A 7,602-nucleotide genomic window follows, 5' to 3' on the forward strand; every position below is an offset into this window, starting at 1 on the left:
AAAAAGATATAAAATAGGACCTATCTACAACCAACAAATAAAAGAGGATCACAACGAATTGGTTTGTTGTTGCTAATCAAAAGTTGCCTTGAGCCTGGTGGAGGAAGCTGGCTATAACTTTTTAAAACCATTTATTTATTTCTTTAACTTTCTTTTGTGTTTCCCATTTCCCAGCATGAATCACATGGGGGGGGAGGGGAGGGAAGTGCAGAGGAGGAGAACGGAAATCAAGGTGAGGGTAAGCAGCCAATTTTATTAGTGATTTGCCATTAGTTTCTTTGCCTCCCAATGTAACAACATCCCCAAACCGAGGCCAATCCTGATCGACCTATTGTATCCAGCGAGGAAGGAGGAACCTCTGGCTCCCAAAATGTTACTGGACTTCCATCACTCCCAGCCAGCATGGCCAACGGTCCAGATTGATGGGACTTATAGTCCAGCTACATATGGAAAGGAAGGGGCTGTAGCTCAAATGCGGAGCATCTCCCTTGAATGCAGGTCAATCTCCAGCGTCTACAGGTAGGGCTGAGAGACCAGCTCCTACCTGAGATCTTGGATAGCTGCTGTTGATCAGACTGAGTTAGATGGACCAATGGAATTGTATGACAAAAGGCCGTCATGCTGGTAGCCGTGTAGCTGTAATAGATTGTTCCTGCATGAAGCCTTGTTATTGTTGGAAGCTGATATGGAGCCAAACTCAATTGAAAAGGGGGAGTGTTCACACACTTTCTCTCTCATGGAAGCTTACCTTCCAAGTCCCGGACTGCAGAATCCGGGACCGGCAGCCGAGTGACACCGAAAGTTGCATCGACGCAACTTCCAGTGTCGCTCCGCCCATCTATGGGCACCAAAAATGGCCGCCGCCGACACCGGAAGTCGCGTCTATGCACTTCCGGACATGCGTAGATGCGACTTTTGAAGCCGGCGGCGGCCATTTTTGGTGCCCATAGAAGGGCAAATCGGAAAGGAAAAAAAATGGCCGCCGGCAGGAGAAAATAACGGAGAAAAACGGGAGACGAAGTGATACGGGGGAACCACTGGGAAAAGGTAAGTAAAATCGGGGTTTTCCCGGAGAAAACGGGGTACTTGGCAGCTATGCATGGAAGTCAGAGATGGGGTATAAACAGTGCCGGATTTACGTATAAGCTAAACAAACTATAGCTTAGGGCCCCACTTTCTTGCGCCCCCCCAAAAAAAATTAAAGGAAAAAACAACTGGATGTACATTTCCAAAATATAAGATAAATAACAAAAATAAAAACAAATAAAATGACTTTAGATACCTATTAGGTCCATCAATTATCATATAACATATATTCAACACACAAAAACAGTGACAATTTGTTGTTGACAAAGGACAGATGGACATATAAAGGGCCCCATTACCTTCAGTAACTTAGGGGCTCATCGAACCTAAATCCAGCCCTTGGGTATAAATACCTGGATAGGCTAATCCATGAGAGCCACACCAACCTCAGTCAGCCCCCACATGCCTGCCTTCTTATTTTCCATCAGTAAAGAATCGAGACGATGGCACTGACAGTGTCAACTTCCTCTTCCTTAGTCTCAGTGTTGCCCTTGTAGAAGCAGATAGGATGAGATTGGGGGCAAAACTAGCTTTGGTTGGCTCTGCCTGTCATTGGTTCTGGCGCCACCTACTGTTGGCCTCTTTGCCTTCCACCCCACCAGTCCCAACAGGAGCCAGCCCCTACTGATGAATTTGCTAAATAAAGCCTATTTTGCGAAGCAGTGGCCATGAATTCATTTTACCCATGAATAGTCAGCTGTCCCACAGGGCTTTGTGTACTTCTTTCATAAGAAGGCTCATTAGAGTCATATTCCTTTTGTGAAAAATCTGTCTGTTTAAAATCTATCTCAATACCTTTCTGCATTGGGAAGAAGGGGAGAGGAATCTGCTGTCAGCATTAGCGAAAGGAAGAACTTACCCAGTGAGCGACTGAATTGGAATGAAGTGGTGGTGGGGGGGAAATGAATCACTTCCCCGCCTGTGAAATAGCCTGTTTCACAAGTGGGACATTGCAACAAAATGTTGCAGCATGGATTGCTCCTCTGCAGAGTTCCAGTCAGTGAATCAAGTGTGCCTTTTCCCAGGATACTCCATTACATTCTTCTACCTGTGGCTTTCTGTCCCATCCCTCTCCAACTGCCAGTCATTCCAAAACCTTCATTGGGCTGTTCTGGAGTTTCCTTTTGCCTCTCTTCTTAGTGGATTATAGTCAACTAAATTTCAGTCAGAGCAGATTCACTGAAATTAATGACCATGACTAACTTAGGTTCATTCAATTCAGTGGGTTTGTTCTGAGTAAAAGTTAGTCAAATACAGCCCCAGGCTATATTTCTAGGGGTGTTTGTTTGTTTGTTTGTTTGTTTGTTTGTTTGTTTGCAGGTTTGTCCCCAAGCTTGCAATTCCAGCTACATAGGAACACACCTCAGGTAAAGGGTAAAGGGGACCCCTGACCATTAGGTCCAGTCGTGACCGACTCTGGGATTGCAGTGCTCATCTTGCTCTATTGGCCGAGCTTCCAGGTCATGTGGCCAGCATGACTAAGCCGCTTCTGGCGATCCAGAGCAGCGCACGGAAACGCTGTTTACCTTCCTGCCAGAGCGGTACCTATTTATCTACTTGCACTTTGACATGCTTTCAAACTGCTAGGTTGGCAGGAGCTGGGACCGAACAACGGGAGCTCACCCCGTTGCGGGGATTCGAACTGCCGACCTTCTGATCGGCAAGCCCTAGGCTCTGTGGTTTAACCCACAGCGCCACCCGCGTCCCTCCTACAGCCCTACAGACAGTACACTTACAGACAGTAAATTTACTATACCTAAAATATCATCAAGTGATGTAATCATAACAGGCCTTGTATATCATACTACTATTACCACTACTACTACTATACCCTGCTCCCCCCAGCTCTTAAGAACCAGGACTCAAGGAGGCTTCCAAAAATAAAAACAAACATAAATGAAACATAGAAAGCTAAAAACATATAAAAGATAATAGTTAAATTGTTATTTAATTATAATGGAATGAAAAACCAAATCTATTAAAATATAGATAGTAAAAACAGCAGAGAACTATAAAAGGCCCTTTTCTTAAAAGCTGCTAGCTCCCCAAAGCCTGCAGCAACAAAACAGCCTTCACCTGCCGGCAGAAAGACCACAAGGAGGGAGCCAGTCTAATCTTACTAGGAGTTCCCGAGGCCGCTTTTCCTCAGAGAAGATTGCAAAGCAGTTTACGAAGGGAAACTTAGCCCAAGAACCTACAGCTCTTACTCGTCCGGGTGCCTGAAGTCGAAACCTCACGCCGTGCTTGATTTAGGCTGGTTAGAAATAGCTATATCATAACAAATGGCATGATTGGAATAAATGACTTGAATAATCAGATAGCCTTGTTAAGTATTTATATGGCGACCATCAGTCTAGGTTCTTGACATCAGTTCATCGCATTTATGCCTTTCTCAGCCAAAGATGCACGGCGGTGATAACACGAACAGAGTTTCGGCACAAAGAGTGTAATTATTCCTCACTTCTCTGATTGGCTTTTATAAGATGTTTTGATTTGAAGCATGGCTTTGGGTTCAGACTTCCTTCTCTTCCAGGCCACCATGACATATGATCTCAAGAAAGTAAACAAAATGCAGAGTGAAATCCTTTTTGATATATCTATACACGCCACAAGTGGGGAGTGTTTTTCACCCCAAGGGCCACATTCCTTCTGGGGCAATCTTCTGGGGGGCAACATGACAGTGGTGTGTGGGGCCATAGGCAAAAGTGGGCAAAGAATTAATCGAAATGTTACCTTTGTAACATTTAAACAGGCCAGTTTCTACACACACACACACTCACAAAACTCTCTGTCTTCCATCCAGACAAGCAAGAGGCACAATCGGGCATTAGTAACATTCAAGGCAGGCAAAAACATGGCTGTGAGGCAGAGTCTGCACCCCCCACCCTCCAGGACTGAGGTTCTACTGTGGGACATCACTGCAGTCAAAACCAACAATTCATGTTTTACTAGATTGCATGCTGAGGTACCAAGACATCCCCCCCAATAACTCACACCTCACACAATATTTTAAGTTTAAGGTTTTTGGCATTAATTTGGCCACAACTATATTTAAATACAACTGAATGTGAGTGGTTGCTTAGGCATTGGTTCTTGCCGTCTGTCCCCCGCCTGGGACAGATCTGACTCCCACTAGCTCAGTAGGGGAGCCAGTAGGTAAGTATCCTTAGCAGGAGAGATCGGGGCAGGGGCCACGCCCTTGACCTCATCCCTCAGATGCTCCCCGAGGCTCATGCGTGGCCCTGGCCCCTGGCGGGGGTACGCGGACTACATGTATAGCCCCAGGATTCCTTTAAAGGAACACCCCTAAAGGCAGCAGCAACCATGAGGGGCAGGCCCAACCAAATCCGTACCCTTCCACCATCCAATTTGAACCAATGCCTAACTGCCAGCCTTACAAGTTGTGACGTATTGCAGCGTAGTAGGCAAAAACCACCTGGCACCAGCCAATCAGCCAAGTGACAAAATTCCTACCAGGCCCCTGATCCAAAACAGGCGACCCCATGAGAGGCGCAGCAAGGTCAATGCAAAAACACCTAAAATTAGAGGAGGGTGGGCGGGAGATTCGTTGCGGGCAGCAAAAGTGGAACTGAAAGCTGCTCTCTAAGCATAATATAGGGTAATTTCCCCAGCAACAGCACACCCACCAATCACACATGTGGCCATCCAAACTGACCCGCCTCTCCCACCCTGGGATGTATTGTTAACCCTTCCTCAACCCATGCTCTCCTTTATGGGAGAACCTGCTTAAGCACACTAAAAGGGCTGAGGCTCACAGAGCCTGTGAGATCTCTTCCTTTGCCTAGCGTGGCAGTAAGCTGTAACACTACATACTTCTTTCCTGTTTGGGCAGTCTCCTCTTTCTTCATCATGCTTTCAAGTTGACCACACAGCTCAAATACCATTTTTGAAGTTACAAGTTTTGTAACTTAGTAGTAGTTATATACCTGCCTTCATTTTGCTGCTGAAACTGCTGCTTCAAGATCTGCACTATGTAAGTAAACACTACTTTTACTTCTTCACAAACCAGAGTATGTATGATTGTTGTTTTTAAGGTGAGGAAAAGAGGCAATACCAGGGAAAACCCAGTCTGCCTTAAAGCATTATGGATTAATGTTTAGAGAAGGTTAAATTAACTTTGTCTAAGCTTCCAAGTTTAAGGATGATACTCCACTGATCTCACTAACACGAGCAAGTAAGTATAATGATAGCTACAACTTGCTGTATTGACCACATTTGACGGTCCATATGGGACCAATGCAGGCATGATTGCTATGTGAACTCTGCCAGAACCCACCTTGAGGTCAAGTCTTTTTTCTTTTTGAAATGTAAAGCTATGCTCTATGAGTCACAGTGGTTTGTTATTTCCCCAAAAAAATCAAGGGCTCAAATGCACTTTGGGAACACTGTTTAGATTTTTCATTCATTCCTCTCCTTTTTTTACCTGCTGTGAATAATGTGTCTGTTTATCATAAACCCTTGAGAAACTGGGATCAGAAAATAGAAGCTGAATTTCAGCCCACTCTGGAGTGACATCACAGCAACAATGCGCAGCAGATAAGGCAAAAGAAGATTACAGGCGACACGCTGACAGCATGGCCATCCTTAGGCACTCAGAAAGAGAACACAGGTTTCCTGCAGCCTGGAAAAATCACACCAATCCATTCCTCCAGCCTTGGCTAATGTTACCTTTCTTGCTTGCTTCCTTACTAGGACACTCATATAATACCACTGAAATAAAGGTAGAAAGACCAATGCACATGTCTGTCAGAGTCACAAACAAGTTCCCATACATGGAAGCATTTCCATCCGCTTGAAGAACAACCAGCCTTCAACTGGTAGGGTGGAATTAGATGGGGAACCTCAGGCAAGGGCGAAGGAAAGCAAATGTGGTCCTCTAACCCTCTCTATCATACCGGCTGCCCAGTTGCATCCCCTTTGAGTGTTTTTAAGCTGGCTGAAATATGTCCTTGAACTCTAACAATGCCCCCTGCTGCCTTGGGTGGAGAATAGAGAGTAACCGGCCTACCATATAGAGCTTAAATCCAAATTTCAAGTTCCTAAGTTTATTGTGCTAGACAAAGGCTATGACAAACTTTTAGCAATAGTATTAATAAGATACTAAAGAACATACATTCATAATATGATCCACCATCCATGATGAGAGAGAGAAGTTATCAGAGGTAAAATCCATTGCTCTACCCACTGGTGGGGGAATAAATAAATGGAGTGGACTTCCTTCACTTTCCATTTATTTATTTACCCCCCCCCCCTCCACCAGTGCAAAGCTGCGATTGATTAAGTAAAAACAAGCATAAGATGTGAGTTAACTGTACTCATTTTAATTTATGTTTAATCTTTTCAGGGATTCACCCAAAGTTACATCCCAAAAAGGGAGTTATGCTAAAGTCCTGTTCAAATTACAGTGGTACCTCGACTTACAAATTTAATGCGTTCCGAACACACATTCGTAAGTCGAAAAAAATCATAAGTCGAATCCCATAGGGATGCATTGGGATAAAAAATTCATAAGTTGAAAAAAATCCTATCTAAACCGCATCCAAGATGGCGGATGGAGCTCCGTTCGTAAGTCTAGTCATTTGTAAGTCGAGTCATTTGTAAGTCGAGGTACCACTGTAATGGTGCATAAATCTAGTCACAACTCACAACTTGTCCTATTGATTTCAGGGGGACTGGAGCTACAATACTATGCACACTTATTTCAGAAGAAGAAGCACCATCAAATACATGGGTGGACATGTACAGAATCACAGCATCAAGCAAAACCATTTCGCTCTGGATTTGGATGCCTGCTCTTATTTATCATGATCAGTTAGTGTTTAAAACATTGCAGGTCTCTTTCTTGCTACAATGGACTAAGAGAACTACCCCTCTGGAAAATCACATTGCAGTGTTTCTGGCGCATCTCTTTCCTTTGCATTGGCTCTCCTGCGCCAGAAGACCCTTCATGTCCCAACATGGGTCCTAGTGCACCTGTTCTTGAAGGCAACATCAATTCACAGATGACTGATAAAGTGCGTCGGGCACTGACTGCAAATAAAAAAATTGCAAGCACTCCACAGCCCAGCCTTCAGTCAAATTTAAATGAGCCTCTAGTACGCATTACAGTCAATTCACAAGTGCACACAAGGGTGTTTTCACAATAGAGGCTAAGAATAGTACTTGAATTTCCTGTGTTTGCAAATTAAATGAGACACTTGGATTGGGATGAAAATGAACTTTTGCTTTTTTTAAAGGCACTCTTCTGCTTTCTATAGGACACCAACAGCATTATGAAATGGTGCCCTGGAGACGAAAAGATGTTCTTGGGCTTTTTGGCCAATGCCCACAAATTAGTGGGAAGCTAGAGGTACGTGAGTGGCGCTGTGGGTTAAACCACAGAGCCTAGGGCTTGCCGATCAGAAGGTCGGCAGTTTGAATCCCCGCAACGGGGTGAGCTCTCATTGCTTGGTCCCAGCTCCTGCCAACCTAGCAGTTCAAAAGCACATCAAAGTG

General features: G+C 44.5%; 1 long non-coding RNA gene across 1 annotated transcript; it reads left to right on the forward strand.

The window, feature by feature from the left end:
- The first annotated feature begins 4,827 nt into the window (after positions 1-4,827).
- Positions 4,828-7,164, forward strand: LOC148683698 (uncharacterized). The gene is made up of 2 exons (XR_015946870.1): positions 4,828-5,080; positions 6,775-7,164. It is a non-coding gene; the product is annotated as an uncharacterized LOC148683698 (long non-coding RNA).
- Positions 7,165-7,602: the final 438 nt, after the last annotated feature.

Source organism: Zootoca vivipara, chromosome 13 (assembly GCF_965207765.1).
Source record: "Zootoca vivipara chromosome 13, rZooViv2.hap1.1, whole genome shotgun sequence".
Lineage (NCBI taxonomy): Eukaryota > Metazoa > Chordata > Lepidosauria > Squamata > Lacertidae > Zootoca > Zootoca vivipara.